This window comes from Bufo gargarizans, chromosome 5 (genome assembly GCF_014858855.1).
Source record: "Bufo gargarizans isolate SCDJY-AF-19 chromosome 5, ASM1485885v1, whole genome shotgun sequence".
Lineage (NCBI taxonomy): Eukaryota > Metazoa > Chordata > Amphibia > Anura > Bufonidae > Bufo > Bufo gargarizans.
In genome coordinates, this window is record NC_058084.1 from 384,541,422 (window position 1) to 384,568,953 (window position 27,532).

Here is a 27,532-nt window from a genome sequence, read left to right on the forward strand (position 1 = left end):
TTTGTTTGTACATAATATATTTAATTAGCATAAATATCATGTTATTTACTGGTAGATTATCTAAACTATTCTACAAGCATATTTGTTTTTATGGACGGGAAGAATAAAGAATAGATGCCACAGGGATGATATAATTAAAACCACCAGTAAAACATTTACAGAGATATCTGTATTGATGCACCTAGGTAACACTATGAGTCACTTAAGTTCTTCTCTCAGCCTATGAATGACTGAGTTCTTAGAGGTATCACCAGTCTAAGGGCCTGTTCACATGGCGGGTTTTACTGCAGAATTATGGTGCGGACAGCCATGCCAAAATTCCGGCGAAAACACGCCTGCAGCCACATCCTTTATGCTTGCCAGATATCTCAATGGCAGGCAGCATTGAAGATTGCGAAAAGCAGATTAAAACCACTATATAAGCGAATTTTTTAAAAATTTGAATCGCCGGTTCACCAAATTTGGGTAAAATTCGATTTAAATATATTTGCGTCGAATTACGTTAAAAACTGCTATTTCCTGGCTGCTGAGAGCCTTTATAGTGGTGTGGAACACTGTGCCTTGCAGTAACACGCATAGGGAGTCGACAGCTGATTCCACATCGATGTCAACAGAACCTGTTCTATTAAAAGGTGTAATGTATACAAGTAGAGCCCCCCGACAGAGTGGAGAGGGTGTCAGTAGAAATTTTTTGTTGGCGTCACTGATTAATTTGCCCTTCCTCTGATCTGTTAGAACAATAACCCACAAAAACGGATTCTGTCTGGGGAGCATACGCCTTCACTCGGTCAGCATTTGCTCAATAATCCATCAGTATTGCTAATGCCCAAAAAAACAAAAAAAAACAGAACAAAACAAAAAAAAAAACAACAGGAGTGGATCTAAAACAGAGATGACACGTGAATGGAATATTTGCATGTCTTCTGTGTTTTGTACCCACTCCTGCTTTTGGCTACCAAATCATAAGCCAATTCTGATGGGACCATACAGGCCTTACAGCTGCTACATAGACAGGATCAGTTGTGCGTCTCATTTTTCCTTCCTTCTGACAGATCAGAAGAAAGGTCAAATAAATGATGATGTCAGCCAGGCCGAAAGCCAAAATAGTGGACCTCAAGTGGAGAGGGTGGGAACAGCATGAGAAGTCAACAGAGTGGACCTATAACATAGTAGTGAGGTGGAAGCAGCATGAGGAGACCATAAAGTGACCCAATGACGGTCTGGAGTTGGCAGCAGTATGAGGAGGCCACCGAGTGGAACAATGACAGTGTGTAAGGCGCCGAACTGTTTTGTGAGGATCTCAACTGCGGAAACGTGTTGCATTAACTAGTGCACAAGACCAAGAAGGAAGGTGAGGTTAGATCAGGTTCAGTATCGGATTCCCAGGCGGCTCTCTCAAACTACTGAGAGTTAGGGACCCTAACATCATACACCTGCTCCCTGCTCTGATTATATTATTAACGGCTATCTCTATACGCCCTGCACGTGGATGCAGTTATACATATGGTGCAGGCAACAGTTATAGTCCATGAGTCATATTTTGGACTACACACGCCCCCCTTGCAAGCATTACACAGAGAACAGAGTGCCTTGAATATTATCGCCACTGATGTAAGGTATTGGTAGTCCAGATTAAAGTCAGCCACTAAATAGCTCTACTTGCAGTTTGGTAGAATCCTTAAGTAGCGTCCCGGATTGCCATGGGAGGTTAGCGGAGTCTTGGAGAAGGTTCCCAGGTGTTCTGAAGTCCGGATCCAATGTCAGTGGGGAGAGCTTCAGTAGCAGTGTGCACAGGCGCACACTCCAAATTAGTGGAACACTGTGCATAGCTGCCACGGGGCTTATATGGGGTAGCTCCGCCCAGTGGGAGGAGTCGCTGTGCTGCAGATGGAACCACCCTGCCGATCGTTACAGTACCCCCCTCCCAAGGGAACCCCTCCGGGGTACCCTAGAAGGGGAGGGCCGGTCGGGGAACCTGCGGTGAAACTCCCTTTGCAATTTTGGAGCGTGGACATCATCGGCCTCCTCCCAAGAATCATCTTGGGGACCATAACCCTTCCATCGTATGAGGTACTGGAGTCTCCCCCTCCTCCTTCTGGAATCCAAGAGCTCCTCAACCTCGAACTCTTCATCACCTTGGACAATGACCGGAGGTGACGGGGCAGGGTTCCTGCCCGGGAAAGGGTTAGGACGAAAAGGCTTCAGCAAAGATACGTGAAAGGTGGGGTGTACCTGAAAACGAGGAGGTAGAATAAGTTTCATCGTGTTGGGGTTGACGACCTTCTCGATACGGAATGGTCCCAGGAACTGTTTCCCCAATTTTTTAGAGGGAGTACCCAAGCGGAGGTTTTTGGTGGAGAGCCAGACGGAGTCCCCTGCTTGATAAGGGGGACTCGGCCTTCTGCGTCGATCATAATACATTTTTAGCTGGTACGTTAGTAGGGATACTCATCGGAGTGATAGGAGAAGGGTGAAAACCGTAGTTCGAGAAGAATGGAGAGTGAAGAGTGGAGGCACTTTTGGAATTGTTATAGGAGAATTCCGCAAGAGGGAGCAGGCGCTCCCAGTCGTCCTGGAGATATGAGCAGTGACAGCGAAGGTACTGCTCGAGGCATTGGTTTACTCTCTCAGTTTGTCCGTTTGTCTGCGGGTGGTATGCACTGGACATCCGATGGTCTATCTGGAGTCTCGCACAAAGAGCCTTCCAGAACTTGGAGATAAATTGTGAGCCTCTGTCCGATATGAGTTTAGTAGGCACTCCATGTAGACGGACGATGTTAGTCACAAAAACCTCAGCAGTCTCCTTCGAAGATGGTAATTTTTTCAGGGCCACAAAATGTGCCATTTTTGTTAGTAGATCAACAACAACAAGTACGGTATTATGACCATGTGAAGAAGGAAGGTCAACTATAAAATCCAGTGAAACCCACTCCCAGGGTCTGGAGGGTATCGGGAGATTCATTAGTAGGCCGTAAGGTTGCTTACGATCATGTTTGCAGGTGGCACAAATCTCACATGAGGCGACGTAGTCCTCAATTTCCTGTAACATGTTGGGCCACCAGTAATATCTGCGGACTAACTCCATGGTTTTGGAGATGCCCGGATGACCCGACAGGGGAGTATCATGGCATAGTTGAATTACTTGTGTTGTAACGTTTGGTGGTATGTATAGATGATTTCCCTTATAACAGAACCCTTCATCATCCCTACGGAGTCCTGGAGGTAGATCGTTTTCATTTAGGGTTAAACAGTCCTTGAGCCTTTGTCGTAGAGCTACAGTGGCGATAATTTTTTTTGGTGGAATTACCCACGAAGGGAATTCTGCCCCTGGATGGGGATCATTCAAACGAGATAGCGCGTCTGCCTTTCCGTTTTTTGAGCCGGGTCTGTATGTGATTTGGAAATCGAAGCGGTCGAAGAAGAAACTCCATCTCACTTGGCGAGAGGATAATGTTTTACCGGTCTTTAGGTATTGGAGGTTGCGGTGGTCTGAGTATATGGTGATTGGGTGTGTCGAGCCTTCTAATATATGTCTCCAATTTTCCAAGGCGTTTTTTATTGCCAGAAGTTCCTTTTCCCCTATGGGGTAGTTAACCTCGGCCGGATTGAGGGTCCGGGAGAAAAACCCTACCGGATGTAGGGGCGTCATTAATGATGAACGTTGAGATAAGACGGCTCCTACAGCATTTTGGGAAGCATCCACTTCGAGGACGTACAAGTTGTTAGGGTCAGGTATGGTGAGGATGGGAGCGGATGTAAACCTGTCCTTCAGTAGTTGGAATGCTTCCTGAGCATCTCCATTCCATATGAACCTCGTGTTGATGCTTGTAAGTCTGGTGAGCGGTTTTGTAGTCGCAGAGTAATTCTTGATGAATTTCCTGTAGAAATTAGCGAACCCCAAAAACCTTTGGAGTGCCTTCCTGGATTTTGGAGTGGGCCAATTTTGTATACATTCAATCTTTGTCTGGTCCATCTGAATCCCCTCGGGGGAGATGATGTAACCCAGGAACGGTAGTGTAGTCGTATCAAATACGCATTTCTCGAATTTTACGTACAGGCAATGGGCTCTCAAACGTGCTAATACCCAACGCACATGTCTTCTATGGTCTTGGATGTTGTCTGAATAGACCAATATGTCATCGAGGTAGACAATGACACAAACATCCAGTAGGTCTCGAAAAATATAATTTATAAAATTTTGGAATGTTGCAGGTGCATTGCACAGTCCGAACGGCATCACTTGGTACTCGAAGAGTCCGTAACGAGTTCGGAAAGCGGTTTTCCACTCGTCTCCTTTTCTGATCCTTATCAAGTTATAAGCTCCTCTAAGGTCTAGTTTGGTGTAGACAGTAGCAGTGCTGAGGCGTTCAATCAGTTCATTAATGAGAGGTAGTGGGTACCTGTTCTTTACCGTCACTTTATTTAGGGCTCTATAGTCGATGATAGGACGAAGGCTGGAATCCTTGTTCCGAACAAAGAACATTCCCGATCCTGCGGGTGAAGTAGAGGGCCTAATGAATCCCTTCTTCAGATTTTCCTCTAGATACTGTTTGAGGTGGTCTAGCTCAGGTTTCGCCAATGGATAGATTCTCCCCGTAGGTATTTCACTTCCTGGAAGTAGATCTATGGGACAGTCGTATGTCCTGTGAGGCGGAAGCATCTCCGCATTCTTTGAACTGAACACGTCGGCGAAGTCCAGGTAGTGGTCTGGTATCTGGGTGCCGCCAACCAGTAATATGGAATTTGTAGGATAACAGGTTTCCTGGCAATACCCCGAATCTAAGGCTACCCTCCCTTGATCCCATAGTAGTGTTGGTCTATGTAGTTTTAACCAAGGTAGTCCTAGTATGATAGGGAATAAAGGGGAGGGTATAATGTCGAAGGACATAAATTCGGTGTGGTTGTTTTCACACGTCACCAGTATAGGTAGGGTTTGATTTTGAACTGGGCCTGAGGCCGAAGTAGTGCCGTCAATAAAACTCACGGACAACGGGGAATTCTTTTTGATCAATGGAATTTTATTTCGCTTAATCAACAGCGTATCGATAAAATTTCCGCAGGATCCTGTATCCACCATTGCGTCAACGGTAAGTCGATTTTGGTCCCACTGTAGAGTAAGAGAGGTGTATAAGTAACCCGGGGTTCTAATCTGGGGATCAACGATTTTACATAGGGAGTATCGCTTACCTTCGGACTTCTTCCGTATTGCCGGGCAATCTTCTACCCCATGGCCTTCGGAAGAGCAATATAGGCAGAGATTCAAGTTGCGTCTTCTCGTTTTCTCTCTTTCAGTGAGAGGGCCCCTGAGGGCAGCAATCTCCATCTTTTCTTCAGGGGGGTGCATATCGGTTTGTCCACTGGGAGGTACATATCCATAGGACCGCTCTGCTCTGCGTTCACGGAGACGCCGGTCGAGGGTGGTGACACGTTGCATAAGATCTTCAAGGGTGAGGGGCATGTCACCTCTTGCCAACTCATCCTTCAGTGCTTCGGAAAGACCCAGACGGAACTGGTTCCTAAGACTGAGATCGTTCCACTCAGTCTCCCGAGCCCACCGCGTATATTGTGCAATAAAATCCTCAACAGGCCGTCTGCCTTGTTTAATGCTCCTGATGGCGGATTCCGCCGTCAGCTGCTTGCTATGGTCTTCATACAAGAGGGCCATGATTGTAAGAAATTGGTGGTAGTTGTCTAGGACGGGGTCCTCCCTCTCCAAATAGGTATTTGCCCAGGCTCTGGGCTCCCCCCTAAGAAAGGAGATCATAGTGAGAACTTTTATCCGGTCAGTAGGGTAGGTCCTAGGACGAAGCTCAAACATTAATTTGGAAGCATTAATGAAATCTCGGAACTGTTTACGATCGCCTGAGAATAGTTCCGGAGGACTGACCAATGGCTCAGGTCCCTCCCGTGAGAGGTTTGTGTTCTGTGCGACAAGATCTCGCAATGTCTGATTCTCGAGTTGCAGGTTCTGAACATCCTCAGATAGATTCTCAACCTTCTGTGAGAGGATGACGATGTGTCCTGCTAATTCCGCTGGATCCATTTGGGTTCCACTAATATGTAAGGCGCCGAACTGTTTTGTGAGGATCTCAACTGCGGAAACGTGTTGCATTAACTAGTGCACAAGACCAAGAAGGAAGGTGAGGTTAGATCAGGTTCAGTAACGGATTCCCAGGCGGCTCTCTCAAACTACTGAGAGTTAGGGACCCTAACATCATACACCTGCTCCCTGCTCTGATTATATTATTAACGGCTATCTCTATACGCCCTGCACGTGGATGCAGTTATACATATGGTGCAGGCAACAGTTATAGTCCATGAGTCATATTTTGGACTACACACGCCCCCCTTGCAAGCATTACACAGAGAACAGAGTGCCTTGAATATTATCGCCACTGATGTAAGGTATTGGTAGTCCAGATTAAAGTCAGCCACTAAATAGCTCTACTTGCAGTTTGGTAGAATCCTTAAGTAGCGTCCCGGATTGCCATGGGAGGTTAGCGGAGTCTTGGAGAAGGTTCCCAGGTGTTCTGAAGTCCGGATCCAATGTCAGTGGGGAGAGCTTCAGTAGCAGTGTGCACAGGCGCACACTCCAAATTAGTGGAACACTGTGCATAGCTGCCACGGGGCTTATATGGGGTAGCTCCGCCCAGTGGGAGGAGTCGCTGTGCTGCAGATGGAACCACCCTGCCGATCGTTACACAGTGTCTGGAGTTGGCTGCAATATGAGGAGGCCACCAAGTGGCACAATGACAGAGTCTGGAGGTGGTGGCAGCATTAAGAGGTTGTCATTGTTTTCATGTATTTTTTGTATATTTGTTGTTTCATAATATATATTTTCCTCATACTTTCAGATGTCACACGACCTCACATGTCATTCGGTCCATACAGCAAAAGGAGTTTTACAGTCACTATTATGAATATTACCGAAAAAAAAAACACTTTGACAGAGTGGCACAATGACAGAGTCTGGAGGTGGCGGATGCAGCAGCAGCAGCATGAGAAGGCCACCAAGTGGCACAATGACAGAGTCTGTAGATGGCAGCAGTATGATGAGGCGACCGAGTGGCAAGGCGACATAGTTTGGAGGTGGCAGCAGCATCCGGAGACCACAGAGTGGCAAGGTGACATAGTGTAGAGATGGCAGCAGCATGAGGAGACCACAGAGTGTCAAGGTGACATAGTATGGAGATGGCGGCAGCATGAGGAGACCACAGAGTGGCAAGGTGACATAGTTTGGTGGTGGCAGCAGCATCAGAAAGCCACAGAGTGGCAAGGTGACATAGTGTGGATATGGCAGCAGCATGAGGAGACCACAGAGTGGCAAAGTGACATAATGTGGAGATGGCAGCAGCAGCAGGATACAACAGATTGGCAAGGTGACATAGTGTAGAGATGGCAGCAGCATGAGTAGACCACAGTGGCAAGGTGACATAGTGTGGAGATGGCAGCAGCATGAGTAGGCCACAGAGTGGCACAACGACAGAGTCTGGACTTGGCAGCAGCATGAGGAAGCCACAGAATGGCACAATGATAGAGTGTCGATCGACTAAGATACTTCTGGGGGAACCTGCCTGGCATGAATAGGCCTCTAGTAGCTACAGACAATGACAAGACAAAGCATCAAGATAGCTTTGAGCCCAGAAGAGTCACAAAGTTCATCAAGATACTTACTAAACATTTTACCGCATATAACCACAGCGCTGAACGCTGAATAAAATTTGTTTTTCCACCGAAATACATCACAAAAGATTTTACTGCATATAACGGAGTACAGGAATTGGAGAGGGTGTTCGGATTCCCCCCGCACTATACAGACGTCTCAGAAATGAACCACTGCTCCCGATAGCAGCTCCTGGGAAGGTCATGGAGCGTCCCGGTCATCTATTCGCTCCGCTGAAGGATGATTTTGAAAGTGAGTAGAAGCCACACGGGGCCCCCACGCTGCAGATTTATCATGGAGATATCATGGAGATTTTACCGCATATAACTACAGTGCTGAACACTGAATACAATTGGTTTTTCGACCGCAATACGTCAATAAAGATTTTACCACATATAACTGCAGTGTTGAATGCTGAATAAATGTAGGTTTTCGACCGAAATACGCCACAAAAGATTTTACCACATATAACTGCTGAGCGCTGAACGCTGATTACAATTAGTTTTTTCACCGAAATACATCAATGAAGATTTTACCGCATAGAAGTACAGCGCTGAACAAGATTTGTTTTTCCACCAAAATACGTCACAAAAGATTTTACCACATATAACTGCAGTGCTGAACGCTGAATACAATTTGTTTTTCCACCGAAATACGTCCCAAAATGTTTTACCACATATATCTGCGACAGAAATACGTCAATAAAGATTTTACCACATATAACGGAGTACGGAGATTGAGAGGGTGTTCGGATTCCCCCCGCACTATACGGACGTCTCAGAAATGAACCGCTGCTCCTGACAGCAGCTCCTGGGAAGGTCATGGAGCGTTCGGTCATCCGGCATCTATTCGCTCCGCTGAAGGATGATTTTGAAAGTGTGTAGAAGCCACGGGGCCCCCACGCTGCAGATTTATCATGGAGACATGGAAATTTTACCGCATATAACCGCATTTATATTTTTGCAAGCAACATATTGCATTAAAATAAAATAAATTATGCTACTTTCCCAATACATCCCCACACGTAATCTCCGATCCTCACAAGACCTCCTTCTCTCCTCTTATCACCTCTATTGATGAGTGTCAGGGGCAATATTCGAATTTGTGATATTTTTGCGCAATACGTGCAACTTCACATTTGAGCAGGTCTGACTATATATTACTGATTGGTGCGCTAAGTATAGTTGTGACATCACAGCACTATGTCTGTAGCATGTATGTATGGACAGCTGAACCTGTCACACTACCTAACACCCTGCACTGGAACCTATCAGCTACACTATATCAGGATCTAACCTACACTGACTATCTCCCACTAACTATCTGTATTTATATATATAAGCTAACTAACTATCTAATGTAGTGTGGAAAGAACAGAGCACAGCAATAACACTGCTCTCTCTCTCAGAACTGCAAAAAACTGTAGAAAACGGCTGCTGGGGAGGTTCTTATATAGTAAGGGGTAGGAAACTTTCCTATTGGTTGCTTGGGGTGTTGCTAAGCTCAGACAAATACATTGCAGCCTTCTCATTGGCCCACAAGCAAGAAGCAGGGAGGGATCATAGGTTCAGTAGAAAAAAAATCTAGAATATTCACGAATATACAGCACTATATTCTAATTCTTCGCAAATTCTCGAAGTGGCGATATTCACAATTAAAATTCCAAAATCGAATATCTGTGCCCAACACTAATCACCTCTTCCCACAATCGCCTCCAAGATTTTTCCCGTGCATCCCCCACACTCTGGAACTCGCTACCCCAACATATCAGACTCTCACCTAAAGTGGAATCGTTCAAAAGAAACCTGAAAACCCACCTCTTCAGACAAGCCTACAACCAGTGACCCTGCTGCCTCCATACCGCCATGACCAGCTTCACCCGCACCTACTGTGTCCTTCTCCCATACCATGTAGATTGTAAGCCCTCACGGGCAGGGCCCTCTCTCCTTCTGTACCAGTCTGTAACTCATCTTGTTCATGCTTAGTGCAATTGTCTGTATTATGTATGTGCATCCCTTATCATATGTACAGCGCTATGGAATGAATGGCGCTTTAATAATAATAAATAATAATAATAATAATGCAACTGTGCAAATAATCTTGACTAAAAATATTCTGACATTTTGTGTTATTGCTACTATGCAGATATATGTATCTCTATAGTTACAGACTACAAATAAACCTTATGTAGTCTGATCCTGCCGACATACTCCTTTCTATTCATACCCTACATATTGTAGGTTATAAACAGACATACATAATGTCACAAACGGCCCTACTAGCATTGTTTCTCACCACTTGCCTGCTGGCTGGATGCTATTTGATCCTGGTGCCTGAGCAGCACAATTATTTATATGGTTCCATCTATATGTTGTTTCTGTGGATACTGCCTAAAGTTGCCTTGTTCCTTTTTTCTGGCCTTGTACCGGGACTTCTGGTATATCTAGTACTACACCTGAACCTGACTCCTGGTACTGATTGCCTGATTATGCTCCTGTCAAACCCCTTGAATATTATGCCTGGTACTGTGTCTGGTCCTGACTTTTGGGTACTCCTCAGCATTGCCTAAAGACTTGTGGGGTCATTTATCAAACTAGTGTAAAGTACAACTGTCTCAGTTTCCCATAACAGCTTGCCCAGCTTCCAAAAGAGCTGTCAGAAATGAAAGGTGGAATCTAATTGGTTGCTATGGGGAACTTAGCCAGTTCTACGTTACACCAGTTTGATAAATGACCCCATTGGTTACCAAATCAGATACCTCTTGGTTGCATTTGATGCCTGCTCCAGGACACAGTTTTTATTATCTCCTTGTTCTACCTGGGGCCTGCTCCTGGTAGCTGTTCCTGGTACATCCAGGTTTTACCCGAGGCCTGTTCCTGGTCGTTGTCCTAGCATATCCTGGTTTAGTCTGAGGTGTGCTTCTGGGTACTGCTCCTTGTATCTCCTGGTGCCATCGCTGACCTGCTCCTAGAATCTCCTGGCTGCGACCCTGGCCTGGTCCTGGACTCTGTTCCTGATATATAATTGTTCTGGCCCCAGCATGCTACTGGACCCTTTTCCTATTTTGCAAATTCTACTCTACTCATCCTATGTTACAAAATCGTCCCTACTGTTCCCGTTTTCCAAATTCTCTGTTATACCTGGGTTGCAAATGTATTCTGCTGGCCCTGGACCTCCTGGTTGTTCTCCTGTTTGTTGTTCCTCTGTCTTACTCCATGTTCCTGTGCTGTGACCATATTCCTGTGCTTTGATACATATTCCTATAATGTGACAATGCTCCTGTGTCACACATCACCTCCCATACTTTCGTACTATGACCATATTTCTCTGACATGTTCCACATTTGTAAGGGCTGGCAGCACCCTCCCGACAAAATATGGTGTCAAATGTTTATTTGCTGCTATTGTGTGATAAATGCCATTTACACAAGGCTGACACCTGTACATGTAGGCCATGTCACAGTCCCTGAGTGTGAGTGGCTGAGGAGTGACAAGTTGGCCTCAGTGAAGGGGGTCAGGAGAAGTGCCACCCAGTGAAAAAGTGGGGAAAACGAAGCTAGTACATTTGACAGTCCAGTTGAAGACGTTGGTACCGTGATATGTACAAAACAATCAGAGATCTATTAGTCTCAGAAGTTGTGTATGGGAAAGCCACCATCATCAGCAACTGTATGAGTAATATTGTGTTTTAAACATGGTGTCCTCTACTTAAAGAAATAGCCGGACTGGGGGCGTAGCCTGGGGGGAGGCTACCATAACGGGGGGTGGGTTTAGCGAGCCCCTGGGGATTGGGATTGGACAGTTTAATCTTGGGGGTGGAACTGGAGGGGTTAAGTAGCCAGGGCTGGAGGAGAGTGGTGGCCATTTTGGGGTACAGTGAAAACTGACTTGACGCGTGCACCGAGATGGAGGTGGACGCCATGCTTGCCGAGCTAAGGACGGCGGCGGCGAGTAGAGGACCGGGCTGGCTTCAGGAGCAAGTCCAGCAGCTGCTGAGAGGGGCGGCTGAGGCACCTGTTTCGCCTCAGCCTTCTTTGTCACGGCCTCGGCGGGTCCGGCCGCCGGAGCGCCTCAGTCCACAGTCGTCCTCCCCTCGGGCTCAGCGCCGCAGACGGAGCCCTACACAGGACCCTTCATGCCGGCAGGCTGCAGGTACAGCTTCTGCTTGTGGGCCCCGGCGTGGGAGGAATCCGGCCAGCAGGCAGAGCCCTCGAGCAGGCCTTGGAAGGTCTGTACAGCTATGTACCAGCGCCCTCCAGTGTTCAGGACCAGGTACGGCGGGCCTTGTCCAGGAGATGATTGTGGATGAGGCCCCTCGGCGTGAGCAAGTGTCTGGGGACCACGGGGCGGCTGCGGACCTGAGCAGCAGGCCCTCGGCGAGGTTGCAGCAAGACCCTCCGGGCTCCGCCGTTTCCGGGGCGTCGAGTGAAGATCATGGATGTCACGTCTCTGGTCCCGGTCGGGCCAGGGGACCGTCGGGGGACCGTTTTTCATCAGCTTCATCGCAGAGGGAGGAACGTCTGGAGTCGGGATCTTCGGCTGATGGGATCACAGCTCCCAGGCAGCCAGGTGAGGCGCTCTGGGGACCTTTAGTGCAGTTAATTGCTAGTTCTTCTGGGGGGGGCGGCAGGGGGGCCCCAAGGGGAATTGGGTAGGGGGTTAGGGCAGTTGCTGGGGGGTTTGGCGGGTTTGCTGGCTGGTTGGGGTGCGGGAGGGTCGTCTCCGTTACCGGCCTGGGGGGTGGGAGGAAGTTCTGGTGGGTTGGGGGGGATAGGTCAGCCCGTGTTCGGTCCGCAAAGTGCCACGGCATCAGTGCAGACGCAGGCGGGTAGTTCGGAGCAGGAGGATAGGGTGCGGCTGGATGATAAGGCAAGGGGGGAGGTATACGTTTGCTTTGAAGGGCCGTTGGGGGCCCATTTGAAGCAAGAAGTTAGGGAAAAAATTTGGCGAGGGGAGTACGTGGAGATTTTTTCCTTGCTCCCCTTGGAGAAATTTAACCTGGATAAGGCTAGGAAGGATGAGGGTAAAAAGGAGGAGAAGCGCCGGTACCGGTTAATACCGCGCTCGTTCCCTAATTGGTTGCAGGCGTTTGCCATCTTTGCCAGCGTAGTAGGGGAAAAGGCGCCAGAGTGCTGCTCTGCGCTGTTTTGCTATTTGGACTCCATTCGGGAAGCATATCGTGTTTATGGGGGGCAGACATGGCTGCGCTACGATGAACAATTTAGGCAGCGTAAGGCGGTGCGCCCGAGTATTAGATGGGACCACAAAGATATAGCTTTGTGGTTGAAGGTGACGGCGCCGGTTAGGTCGGCCCTGTCCTTTCGGGGGAGTCGGGAGCTCAGTCGTTTCGGGGTGAGTCGGGAGCCGGAGGGCAGTCGGCCTTTTCAGCAGCGTCAGCTAAGGGGCTGTGTTTCCTATTTAATGAAGGGGGTGCAAGTTCGGGGCTAAGTGCAAATTCAAGCACGAGTGCTCTAGCTGTGGGGGGTATCTTGGAGCCACAAGGTGTTTCAGGGGGGTTAGGCAGAGGGGAGGCGAGGGTGCTAACAAAGGGGGTGACGCTGGTTCGTCTGGAAAGGATGGAACCGTTCCTCGCTAGGTACCCGGATGTAAAGGCCGCGGAACTGTTGCGGGAGGGTTTCCTCTGGGGGTTTTGTATCCCTTTTGTTCCGGGGGGCCGGTGTTGATCAGAAAGAATTTGCGGTCGGCTAGGGAACACCCTGGAGTAGTCGCTGAGAAGCTGGAGAAGGAGGTGAGATTGGGTAGGATGGATGGGCCTTTTTCGGAGCCCCCGATGGAGAATTTGCGCCTGTCGCCTCTGGGGGTGGTTCCGAAGAAGGAGGCGAATAAGTTTCGCCTCATTCATCATTTATCCTTCCCAAAGGGATCGTCGGTCAACGACGGTATAGATCCAGCGTTACGTTTGGTGGTCTATACCTCGTTTGACGCGGCAGTGCAGTGGGTAAAACAGTTTGGGAGGGGGGCGTTGATGGCGAAGACAGACATCGAGGCTGCGTTCAGGTTGTTGCCGGTTCATCCGGATAGCCTGCATTTGTTGGGGTGTTTTTGGGATGGGGGGTTCTTCGTTGATCGTTGTTTACCGATGGGATGTTCGCTATCGTGCGCGTACTTTGAAAAGTTTAGCTCGTTTTTAGAGTGGGCGGTTAGGGACTCGGCTGGATGTTAATCTATCATTCACTATTTAGACGATTTTCTGTGTATTGGCCCCGCGGGTTCAAAGGTGTGTTCTTTATTGCTGCATTCACTGGAGGTGCTGTTCGCTGCATTTGGTGTTCCCCTGGCAGTGGAAAAGACGGTGGGTCCCACAACGGAGTTGAGCTTCCTGGGTATAGTGATCGATTCGGAGCGGATGGAATGTAGACTGCCCCGGGACAAGCTGGAGGATTTGGAAAGGGAGGTGGGGAGGGCGCAGCGATTAGCAAAACTTCAACTGAAGGAGCTGCAGTCGCTCCTGGGTAAGCTCAATTTTGCTTGCCGGATAATGCCCATGGGGAGGATTTTTAGCAGGCGGTTGGCGGCTGCGACAGCGGGGGTAACGGCACCTCATCATTACATAAGGTTAGGGAGGGAGTTGAGGGAGGATTTACGGGTGTGGGCATTGTTTCTGAGTCAGTACAATGGGCGGGATATGTTTATGGGGGATGTTGTGGAGGCATTTGACTTTGACCTTTTTTCAGACGCGGCGGGGGGATGTGGCTATGGGGCGTATTGTTCGGTTCAGTGGTGTGCGGGGGTGTAGCCTGACGTTTGGGTAAGTAGAGGCTGGGTGAGGGATTTGGCACTGTTGGAGCTTTTCCCCATAGTGGCAGCGGTCCTACTGTGGAGGGAGAAATTTAGGAACAAGAAGGTTCGTTTCCACTGTGATAACTTGGGAGTGGTGCAGGCAATTAACGGGTTGTCAGCCTCGTCACCTTTGGTAGTGCGGTTGTTACAGAGATTAGTTTTGGAGTGTTTTACCATCAATGCGTGGGTGGTGGCGGTGCACGTACCGGGGGTTGACAACTGTATTGCTGATGCTCTTTCTCGTTCACAGTGGGAGCGTTTTCGCCAGCTGGCTCCAGAAGCGGAGGAGGACGGGCTGGACTGCCCGAGCTGCCTATGGGAACTCCTGGAGACAACGTAATGGGGCTCATACAGTCCTCATTAGCTCCCGGTACGTGGGTGTCATATCACAGGGCATGGCAGTGTTGGGAGGAATGGAAGGCTAGATTGGGGATGGGGGATGAGGAGTCGGAGATATCATTGCTATTATTTATAGGTCAGTGTAGGGAGGACGGGTGGTCTACTTCGAGGTTGACTGGCTGTATGGCTGGGCTAGCTTTTGGTTTCAAGCTGCGGAAGTTGCCGGACGTTACCAAGTCCTTCCTGGTGGTGAGGGCACTGAAGGGTTGGCGGTGTTTGCGGGCGGTGGAGGACAGTCGCAGGCCTGTGTCGTTTTCCCTGCTCCTGCAGTTGGGTGAGCAGCTGGAAAAAGTTTGTGTTTCCTTGTGGGAGTTGCAGTTGTTCCGGTTGGCCTTTGCGCTGGCGTTTTTTGGGGCTTTGAGGTTGGGGGAGCTGGTGAGTCCGTCAGTTAGTAGGGGAGGGGGGTTGCTTTGGGACGACGTTGACCTTTTTGCAGATAGGGTGGAGTTCGTCATTAGGAGATCGAAAACGGATGTGGAAGGCAGGGGTCGCAGGGTTGTTTTGTTCGAGGTCTTGGGTTGTTTGATGTGCCCGGTCCGGTGTATGCGGGAGTATGGGGCGGAAGGGCGTGGATCAGTGTCTCCTCTTCTGGTGCACGCAGATGGATCGTTCCTTTCGCGCTTTCAGTTTACGGCGGTTTTTAGACGGTGCCTGGGTCAGTTGCGTAGGGAATTGGAGGGGTACTTAAGTCATTCGTTCAGAATTGGGACGGCGACGGAGGCAGCTCGGTGGGGTTTGGGGCAGGAAGTGATTAAGCGGATAGGGAGGTGGGAATCGGTCCGGTTTCGTTCATATATCCGTCCAGAAAGATTGTAGCACGAGGGTGTTAATTTTGCATGTGGAATGCGTTTTGCTATTGTTTTCGTTTCTGTCATTACAGGTTCTGAGCCGGCTTTAGTTTGGATCTTAGGCCATTTGTACGTTTTTTGGGGAGCCATCCGGGCAGCGGTTCGGCCGGATGTTCAACAGTTAGGGTTTGAACGGTCTACAGCTGTGGTAAGATGGCTGGGTCGGCGGGGAATGATGTGGAGGGGGCGTAATGGCGGAGGTGCACAGGTTTGTTAGATTGGATAGGGCCCCGGATGTATTGGTCCTACACGTGGGGGGCAATGATTTGGGGGCCCGGCCGCTAAGGGAGTTGGTAAAGGATATCAAGTTTGATCTCCTAAGGTTGTGGTCCCTATTTCCGAGCCTTGTGACGGTGTGGTCGGACATTGTTCCCCATAAAGTGTGGAGGGGTGCGCGCTCGGTGGAGGGAGTGAACAAGGCAAGGGTGAAGGTTAACCGGGCCATTGGCCGGTTCTTGGCAAGGAATGGGGCAGTGGCTGTGAGGCATGTGGACCTGGAGCAGGGTGTTGGGGGGTTTTGGCGTGCGGATGGGGTACATTTAAACGCTGTGGGATTGGATATGTGGTGCTTGGCATTGCAGGATGGGATGAGACGGCGCTGCGTATGTGGAGGGACGCCTGGGGCTTAAGGGGTCAAGCCCGTGCGTTTGAAGCGGTGGGAGGTCCTTGAAGTTGGTGAGATTCTAAAGGATGAGGATGGGAGGGCTCCACGGTTGGGGCTGGTGCAGTGTCCCAGGGGGTCAGTAGTGTATGCTGGGCTTTGTAGTGCAGAGTAACCCACTAACCTGGGATTCACTGTCGTCTTCAAATCTGGGCAGATACTGGAACAGGCAGGTGATTAATGTTCGTGACGCCAGTGTCAATTAAACGGTGACACGCCGTGTAATGTAATGTGGAATAACGGAACAACCACGGGATAGCCAACCAAAACTGGAACTTTACTGAATGTCAGTGAGAATCATGCATGGACGCAGTTGGAAGCGCAGTTCCATGGAAGACAGTTGGTTTGCATTTGAATACAGTTGGTTCTTAGAAGTTACAGACTGGCCGGTTATAGCAATGTTCTTTACAGAGTGTTAATCACAGGAGTTGCAGTACAGGCGGCTTGCACTCTATTCCTGACTGATCCTGAAACATGTGACTTATTCTCCAAGGTCCAATGCCCTATCTCTGGCGTATCCTTGAAGCTGTCTTTATCTAGTACCTCCTCTGTTATCTTGAGTACCTCTTGCTTTATCAGATTGGCCTCTGTTGTATTCTGTGTCCCGGCTGGTTGCTTATGATGTTTCAGCTAAAACGGATGATGACTCAGGAGGGGAACCTTTTCCTTGGATCCGGAACCCGGTTACAGGGCCTATACTACCCTCTCCTAGTCGGCAGGCTTCAGGCCTGCTCTACTCTCACAGGCCCATGGCCTGGGCTTGACTCAGACACAGGATCATCTCTGACTCCTTTCTCCCACTGTCTGCCTGCTTACTACTTCCTGACTGGGCCTTATATAAACTAGGGTTCCCTAGCTCCCTCTAGTGACTCAGAGCTGGAATGACACCCTAGCCGGCCTGCACATGCACATTTCACAGTAACAGGAAGTACATAGCATTACATTACAAGATGTTTTATACCAACCTCCCCATAAATACAGGGGGAACGACAGTACCCAAGTGACCCTTCTGTAGTGACGGGGTATTACTCTCCCGTACACTACATAGGACTCCCATAGTTGGTGGTCGGTTGTGGATAATTTTGTGGGCTGGGCCGTCAGTGGTGCCTCCGAGCTGGCATTTAACGGCTGGTGGCAAGGCGGCTCAACCTGGTAATAAACTTATGCTGTTTGGGGCTTCCAGGACCTCCCCTGTTGGGATTCAGGAATATGTTATAGTTTGGGATTAAAAGGTTATTTATTATATGTATTTATGTAATAAAATGGCTGCTGTGGCCAATTTAATCCAAGCCAGGTGTCAGTGTTTTATTGGGAGTGGGCCGAGCCCGGGGTAAGAGCTGGGCCGGGGTGGGGGGTGGCTTGGGATGGTAGTGGGTAAAAGGGGAGCAAGCGGGATATAACCAATACCCCCGTCAAGGGGTTGTCCTACAAAAAATATTCTACAGTTCTCAAACCAGCACTTGGATCTGAATACTTTTGTAATGCATGTAATAAAAAATTTAGCATAGCCACTGAGTAAATTGAATAAAAGGTATCTGTATAGCGTCACCTGCTATTTCTTTGTCCTGCTCACGGAGATGGTCGCACATGCTTATTTTCATACTTCAACTCCTCCTAAGTTGTGATAGGGAAAGCATGGACACGTACCCCCAGCTGCAGCAGAAAAGACGCTCCCCTTGAGCTGTCGCATGTTATAAATCTAGCAGAGCAGTGAATGTGGAGATCTCTGGATCCATGTGAGGTACAGGGCTGGTTCTAGCTTTGTTAGAAAGAGATTGTCATGTACCATATGCAGGGCCGTTTTAGACCAAGTGTGGCTTTGGGCAAAATTACAGTCTGAAAAAACCTTGTAGCCACGGACAGCGGTTGCAACCACAGCAGCTGATTGTAGAATACCACATCATCTCTCTTTAGCCTTTCTACTGTAAGACCTCTTTCACACGGACATCGCGTGTGAGGGCCGGATAGGATGCGGGTGCGTTGCGGGAAAATGCACGATTTTTCTGCGCGAGTGCAAAGCGTTTTATTGTGTTTTGCACACACGTGAGAAAAATCTGCATGTTTGGTACCCAGACCCGAACCCGGACTTCTTCTCAGAAGTGCGGGTTTGGGATTGGTGTTGTGTCAATTTAATTATTTTCCCTTATAACATGGGAAAAAAAACACATTAAAAAAAAAACCTGATGCGGATTCTGCATTAGGTTTTTTTAAGCACAGAAAATACTCTGTGTGAACATACCCAAAGAGGCTGCAGGATCAGCAGCTTAGGCCTTGTTCACACGTCAGTTATTTAATCAGTTATTTCCATCAGTGATTGTGAGCCAAAAACCAGGAGTGGAGGTTACACAGACATGAGGTATAATGAAAAGATCTGCACCTGTTCTGTGTTTCTGACTCGCACCTGGTTTTGGCTCACAATACCTGATGGAAATAACTGTGTGAACAGTGCGGATGCTGTGCGATTTTCACGCATGGTTGCTAGGTGACGATCGGGATGGGGACCTGATCTTTATTATTTTCTCTTATAACATGGTTATAAGGGAAAATAATAGCATTCTTAATACAGAATGCTAAGTAAATTAGGGATGGAGGGGTTAAAAAATAAAAAAAAAGAATTAAACTCTCCTCATCCACTTGTTCGCGCAGCCCGGCTTGTCTTCTTTCTTCTTCTTTAAGGACCTGGGAGAAAAGGACCTTTGGTGACATCACCGCGCTCATCACATGGTCCATCACCATGTTATAAGGGAAAATAATAAAGATCGTCACCTAGCAACCATGCGTTAAAATCGCACCGCATCCGCACGTGCGATTTTCACTCAGCCCCATTTACTTCTATGGGGCCTGCGTTGTGTGAAAAACGCACAAAATAGAGCATGCTGCGATTTTCACGCAATGCACAAGTGATGCGTGAAAATCACTGCTTATGTGCACAGCCCCATAGAAATGAATGGGTCCGGATTCAGTGCGGGTGCAATGCGTTCACCTCAAACATTGCACCCGCGCGGAAAACTCACCCGTGTGAAAGGGGCCTTAGGCCTTGTTCACATGTCAGTTATTTGATCACTTATTTCCATCAGGTATTGTGAGCCAAAACCAGGTGCAAGTCAAAAACACAGAACAGGTGCAGATCTTTTCATTATACCTCATGTCTGTGTAACCTCCACTCCTAGTTTTTGGCTCAAAATCACTGATGGAAATAACTGATCAAATAACTGACGTGTGAACAAGGCCTAAGCTGCTGATCCTGCAGCCTCTTTGGGTATGTTCACACAGAGTATTTTCTGTGCTTAAAAAAAACTAATGCAGAATCCGCATAAATTTTTTTGGGGATGTGTTTTTTTTTGTAACGCATTTTATAAAACAGTTTTTGATGCAGTTTTGGCATGGTTTTCATTCCTTCCCATTTTCAATGGGAATTCTGGACATGTACCCCATTATGAATGGCCAGGGCACTTCTGTTTTCCATGGTGCAGTTTATAAAACCACAAGCTGAAAGAAAGGGTCTGTCCCATCCGGGCCCCTGAAGTGAAGGGAGAGCACAATGCGCATGCACAGTCATCCTCCATTACACTGTAAATAGTGTTCTGTAAATAGCTGATCACTGGCAATTCCTTAGCAGTGGAGATAATGCTGCAAATGCACACTGTTATGGGAAGGGGGGAGGGGGGATCTGTGGAGGTCACACTTATGGGGGATCTGTGGAGGACACACTTATGGGGGATCTGTGGAGGACACACTTATGGAGGATCTGTGGATGACACTGTTCTCACACAGGGATCACACACAGGGGGCATAGGGAGCTCGCACAGGGAAGCGCACACACAGGGAGCTCACACAGCGGGCACAGAGCTCACACAGCGGGCACAGGGTTTACACACAGGGAGCTCACACAGCGGGCACAGGGAACACCCAGGAGGGCAACAGGGGAAACACAGAGCTGACAGTGGGAACTCACAGGTCAGTGACCATCAGTACTTGAGGGCTGTTACAATGAGAGTGTGACCCCAGCAGCCCTGCACCCCCTCCTCCACAGACACAGCTGCATGCTTCTTACTAGACTTCATGGGATGGAAGAGACTCTGGCTCCTACCCTCTACCCTTTTACCCCCCATCCTGATCAATAAAACACAACAACCGTACTTGGTGTAAAGGCCGTAGCGGCAATTTATTAAATAACCATAAATAAATAAAATACCATACTTTTTAACATATATTATAACCAAGACACCGAGGGATCCTAGAAGGCAATTTAGAGCATCTGGTCCACGTTTTTAAATCACTTTTTTACCCTCGGCCGCACTCTCCGACCCAAGGGCCCCAAATGCACGATTTATATCCCTGCAAGGCTATTAACCCCATCAGGGTCCCCAGTTTTCCATTTACCACCAAAACCTCATAGATGCACGCCGTAAAGATAAAGCCACGCACCTATACCAAAATATTGCCTCCCAGGATCCCCTTCTTTACTACCCGCTGCGACAAATAAACAACACATAAGGGAGGGCGGGTGGGCAACTTCTACCCAAGCTATCCCTCACTGAATAAGCCCCACCCCAATTTCCTCTAAACTCACATCCCATAACCTGCTCCACCCCTTCCTTTCTCCTACCGGAACACTCCCCTCATAACATAATTAACCCTATCCGCCACTTACTTCCCCCTAAGTCAAGCCGCATTTCGCTACGGCTGCGCCCCGCTCCATTGCTTTTCAGATGGACTTACCAGGTGATTTGATAAGAGGGTCCTGGGAGCCCCCTGCTGTCCAGGAGCAGAGGCCAGAGTCTGGGGGTTGGATGCAGAAGCAGGCCCAGTCATCCCAGTATGACGTTTAGGCCTCCAGCCTGGAGCAAATGCAGGCAAAGGATTGGGCGGAGCTATGTTAGCTCCGCCCACACAACATCCTGATGCCGGTCTGTGGCATCACTCAGGATTGTGGATAATGCAGCCTGCTGGGCTGTCCCTGAGGTCTGGTGAGAGAGAGAGACTGTGCGGGACGGGAACAGCAGCGCTGACTGTTCTTACAGAGACCGCTGCAGCGTGGTACAGAGACACTGGGGAACAGAGGTCGCACTACATTTTTCCAGAAGAGTAAAAATACTCCTCTTACCAATTTTGAGGGGTATTTTTAGCTGAGGAGGAGTACGAATTGTGCGGTAATCTATATATAAAAAGAAGGACGTATATACAGTATGTATGTTTTGCGATCACTCAAAAACGCAACCATCGATTTCAACTAAACTTGGTATACACATCCCTTGCTACCTGTAAGAAATCTTGTGGGGGTCATTTGCCCCTACACAGCAGCTGCATGGAGTTTGTATACACACATATTGCTCTGTAACTCAAAAACTCATCGATCAATTTCTACTAAACTTGGTACATATATCAATTACTATCTGGGAAAGAATACTGTGGAGGTAACATGTCGGTACACAATGAGTTTTTGTCTGTCCCGACGTCTGTCTGTCGGTTCTTTATGCGCGACCAAACGACTGGACCGATCTTCACCAAATTTGGCACACAGGTAAATCAGGTGTCCGGGAAGGTTCTCAGCTCTCTAGGACATATAGTTCCTGAGATATTCCCAAAAAAATGACCTGCATTAGCCAATACAAGCCTGCAAGTCTTTCTCTTCATATCCCAACTGCAATACACACTGTCACATGTCCCTTATCAGCCAATAGAAGCTCGCAGGCCCTTAGTCTCCACATACACACAGTTTTACTCCAGGTGTCCGTAACAACACAGCCATTTTTCTTCACTGCTGCAGGTCAGCTTTAAAGGGGCAAGGCGCTGTGCATGACTCTGTTAAAGGGAACCTGTCACCGGGATTTTGGGTAAGAGCTGAGGACATGGGTTGCTAGATGGCCGCTAGCACATCCGCAATATCCAGTCCCCATAGCTCTGTGTGCTTTTATTGTGTCAAAAAAACGATTTGATACATATGCAAATTAACCTGAGATGAGTCCTGTACATGAGATGAGTCAGGGACAGGACTCATCTCAGGTTAATTTGCATATGTATCAAATAGTTTTTTTTACGCAATAAAAGCACACAGAGCTATGGGGACTGAATATTGCGGATGTGCTAGTGGCCATCTAGCAGCCTATGTCCTCGGCTCTATACACAAAATCTTGGTGACAGGTTCCCTTTAAGGGAGCGGAGTGCTGTGGAGGTCGCAGTTCGGGGGCAGGTAGGGTGGCCATTCAGGCCACCCTCCAAAGACGCACTTTAAAACCCTGCCCCCAGGTCCTGCTAAGCCACTCCCCCTCCCACTCCGCAGCCATCAGGGATTGAACAAAGTAAGGTAAAAATCAACTTCTGTCAGCCATTTTTTTCCGCTTTAGGTTAGGGCTGCACTATACATAGGGCACTGCTACATGTGTTGCATGACATTGATGTCGCACGACAATTTTTATAATGATAGTGACATGTGACATACTGCGACGCAACAGTTGCAGAAAAATCTATCTTGGATGGATTTTTTGCGACTGTCGTGTCGCAGCATGTCACATGTCGCACTGCGACAACATAGCCTTTCATTATAAAAATTGTTGAGACAAAATGTTATGCGACACATGTCGTCATGTAACCCTAGCATTAAAGTGGCAGGGCGCTCTGGAGGTCCCTGTTAAAGGGGCAGGCAGTGTAGAGGTCACTGTTAAAGAGGCATTCACTGTGGATATTACTGTAATGGGGGCAGGCTGCTGTGGAAGTCACTGTTAAGGGGGCAGGGGCCACTATTAAAGGGGCAACTGCTGTGGAGGTCACTGTTAAGGCAGCAGGGTACTGTGAAAGTCACTGTTAAGGGAGCGGGCCCCTGAGGAGGTCACTGTCAAGGGAGTGTTGTGCTGTGAAACTTACTGTTAAAGGGTCGGGCTGCTATGAAGGTGAAAGTTAAGGGGATGGGCTGTTGTGGAGGTCCCATTTTAAAGGGGGGGGGGCGGGCACTGTGGGGGGTCAGTGTTAAGGGGTGGGGGACTGTGGAGTTCACTGTTAAAGGGGCAGGGTGCTGTAGAGGTCACGGTTATGGGGGATACTGTTGATATCTTTTAACGACACACACAAACATTAAATGAAATGGATGAAATATACCCGTGTGAAGCCGGGTCCTTCTGCTAGTTCATATATGTAATACATAGGCCCACATAACGTTATGAGGCTGATATTTCTGCAGGGAAACCATTACTAGTCTCCCATACAGAAATAAATGTAGACAATTTTACATTTATCCAACATTCATACACTAAACATAAAACCACTGCTGCCATACACGGGGCCCGCCTGACGCTGCCATACACATATTACATACACAGCACTACCTTATGCCCATTACATAGATAATTTACTATATACAGTCGTGGCCAAAAGTTTTGAGAATGACACAAATATTAGTTTTCACAAAGTTTGCTGCTAAACTGCTTTTAGATCTTTGTTTCAGTTGTTTCTGTGATGTAGTGAAATATAATTACACGCACTTCATACGTTTCAAAGGCTTTTATCGACAATTACATGACATTTATGCAAAGAGTCAGTATTTGCAGTGTTGGCCCTTTTTTTTTCAGGAACTCTGCAATTCGACTGGGCATGCTCTCAATCAACTTCTGGGCCAATTCCTGACTGATAGCAACCCATTCTTTCATAATCACTTCTTGGTTTTTTCAGAATTAGTGGGTTTTTGTTTGTCCACCCGCCTCTTGAGGATTGACCACAAGTTCTCAATGGGATTGAGATCTGGGGAGTTTCCAGGCCATGGACCCAAAATGTCAACGTTTTGGTCCCCGAGTCACTTAGGTCTCTTTCACACTTGCGTTGTTCTTTTCCGGCATAGAGTTCCGTCGTCGGGGCTCTATGTCGGAAAAATCCTGATCAGGATTATCCCCATGCATTCTGAATGGAGAGAAATCCGTTCAGGACGCATCAGGATGTGTTCAGTTCAGGACCGGAAAGTTTTTTGGCAGGAGAAAATACCGCAGCATTCTGCGCTTTTTGCTCCGGCCCAAAATCCTGAACACTTGCCGCAAGGCCGGATCCGGAATTAATGCCCATTAAAAGGCATTAATCCGGATCCGGCCTTAAGCTAAACGTCGTTTCGGCGCATTACCGGATCCGACGTTTAGCTTTTTCTGAATGGTTACCATGGCTGCTAGGACGCTAAAGTCCTGTTTGCCATGGTAAAGTGTAGTGGGGAGCAGCATACTTACCATCCGTGCGGCTCCCGGGGCGCTCCAGAGTGACGTCAGGGCGCCCCACGCGCATGGATGACGTGATCTCATGGATCTCTCTTCACTTGTGGTGTTACGGATCCGGCGGGCACTTCCGGCAAATGGAGTACACGACGGATCCAGACATCGCAAGTGTGAAAGAGCCCTTAAACTACTGTGTGCACATTACACATAGACCGGTTACACTGACATAGCCCTGCTTTATACACACCTTCCATACATAAAGTACCTCTGCATTCTCCACCAGCACAGTCCTACACCAAGCCTGTGTTCTCCTAACTCCTCCCACACACATGGCTGATCACATGACAGCGACATCACCACAGGTCCTATAACCACCAGTGGCCTCTAGTGTCCAGAATGCCAAATGCTATACAGGCAGAGCTTTTTCACAATCTCACAGGTACCGCCCCTACTTTTCCTGGACTGTGACCATTTTCTTATGCCATATCCATGTTCTTGTACTGTAAACACATTTCAGTTCCCGGCCATCCGCTTGGTGTCTGTGCTTTTGCTTCCAATTTGTAATCTGTAACCTGCTGTCTGTGTTCCGTGGTTGTACATAACCTTGAAGAGCACCTGTCAGCATAATCAACCCTGTGAAACCAGGCATACTCTCTAGTAAGGTTGATTCTGCTGATTAAAATGATACCTGTCTGAGAAATAGACTTAAATTTTTTATGCAAATTAGGGTTTCAGTTCACTGAGCAGCGGGGCCAGCACGGATAAGCTGAGGTGCACTGAGGGATTAGGCCCCACCCCTCTATGCACTGAAGCCCTCGTTTGCATAAAAAATAAAAGTCTTTTTCTCAGACAGGTATCATTTTAATCAAAAATGTATAGTCCAGCATGAAAAAAATCTTCTTCTTTAGGACCCTTGCAGACGAGCGTGTCCAGATTAGGTTCGGATGCATTGCGTCTGCGATCAGGGAAAATCGTGCGAGTAGGTACGCAATTGCAGTCAGTTTTGACTGCAATTGCGTTCCGATGTTCAGTTTTGATAAAAAACTGACTGTGGTACCTAGACCCAAACCCGGAATTCTTCACTGAAGTTCGGGTTTGGGATCGATGTTCTGTATATTTTATTATTTTCCATTATAACATAGTTATAATGGAAAATAGTAGCATTCTTTGATTCAGAATGCAAGTAAAAGGTCCATTGTGGGGTTAAAAAAATAAATAAGTAACTCACCTCATCCTCTTGTTCGCGCAACCGAGCTCGTCTTCTTTCTTCTTCTTCTTGCAGGACCTGGCTGGAAAAGGACCTTCAGTGATGTTATCACGCTCACCATGTGGTGAGCGCGGTGACGTCAGCGCAGGTCCTGCTGATTGAAGATAGAAATCGTCAAAGGTCCTTTTGCCGGTCCTGAAAGAAGATGATGCCAGCTGCGCGAACAAGTGGATGAGGTGAATTACATTTATTTTTTATTTTTAACCCCACAATTGACCTTTTACTTAGCATTCTGAATTAAAGTATGCTATTATTTTCCATTATAACCATGTTATAATGGAAAATAATAAAGTAAATGGGGTCCCGGGTAACTCATCCCTCGTCTCCTTATCAACCATGCGTGAAAATCGCATTGCATCCGCACTTGCTTGCGGATGGTTGCGATTTTCACGCATCCCATTCATTTCTATGGGGCCTGCGTTGCGTAAAAAATGCAGAATATAGAACATGCTGCGATTTTCACGCAATGCACAAGTGAGGCGTGAAAATCACCTCTCATCTCAACAGCCCCATTGAAGTGAAAAGGGCCGGATTCAGTGTGGAATTCTTGCCCGTGTGAAGGGGCCTTATTGGTACATATTAACCCCTTAGGGTACTTTCACACTTGCGTTGCTGGATAACGGCAGGCAGTTCCGTCGCCGGCAATCTGTATGCAAACGGAAACCATTTGTAGACGGATCCGCATCACAAATGCATCGCAATACCGGATCCGTCTCTCCGGTGTCATCCGGAAAAACGGATCCAATATATATATTTTTTTACATTTTTAAAGGTCTGCGAATGCGCAGACTGAAAGACCGGATCCATCAATGCGGCAATTTTAATGCCGGATCCGTCACTAATACATTTGAATGGAAAAAAGATACTATACAGTACAGCAGTATAGCACTCTACAATATACAGCACCCACAGTATACAGTATACAGCCCCCCAACAGTATACAGTACAGCAGTATAGCACTCCACAATATACAGCACCCACAGTATACAGTATACAGCCCCCCACAGTATACAACACCCCACTATACAGTAGTTTACAGTATATTAGCATAACAGCCCCTGTCACCTTTTTATGATGTAATCTTCACAAAAAAAGCTCCACAGTTAAGGCAAACTTCGACAGCAACACTCCTGGTAGGACCTTGATGACCTCATAGCCATGTGACCAGTAATATTGCTAGGTTACTGGTCACATGGTGATGATGTCATCTAAAGTCCTAGAGAATCACAGCTCTCACAGTACGGTGCCTGGAGTGCCGGCAGACGTGGCATGGCAGCACCCCCTGTGTAGCTGACAGCCTGACACCCGGAGCAGTGGCTAGCAGGGCTCAAGAGGCAGCCTCCTTGGGCCCCCAGGAGCAACTGGGCCCGGGGCAGCTGCCCCTTTTGCCCCTTGTGAAAGACGGTCCTGGCAATGGTGCAAATTCAAAGTTGAACCATACCAGGGTAATGTCATAAAACCCAAGAAGGATATTGGTAGGGAAAGGAGGGGATCCGCATGCTGGGTCTCTTCCCCTACAAGTCCCTACTCCAATTTATCTATCTATCCCTAAACAGGGGTGAGAACTGCTCACCCTCAGAAGGGCGACCCCCCCCCCCCCCCGTGTCACTCCTAACTCCTTGGTTGTCCCTTCTTATCCCTATGCCACGCCAATTGACTGCCCAGCTTTATCAGGGAGAGGGATACAACAACCAGGACCCTGGTA

At 48.0% G+C, this 27,532-nt stretch overlaps 1 protein-coding gene across 1 annotated transcript in view; it reads right to left on the reverse strand.

Annotated features, from left to right (window-relative positions):
- The window catches only part of NPVF (neuropeptide VF precursor), a 178,041-nt gene that overhangs the window by 8,227 nt on the left and 142,282 nt on the right, over positions 1 to 27,532 (reverse strand). The gene's annotated exons all lie outside the window — the stretch shown is intronic.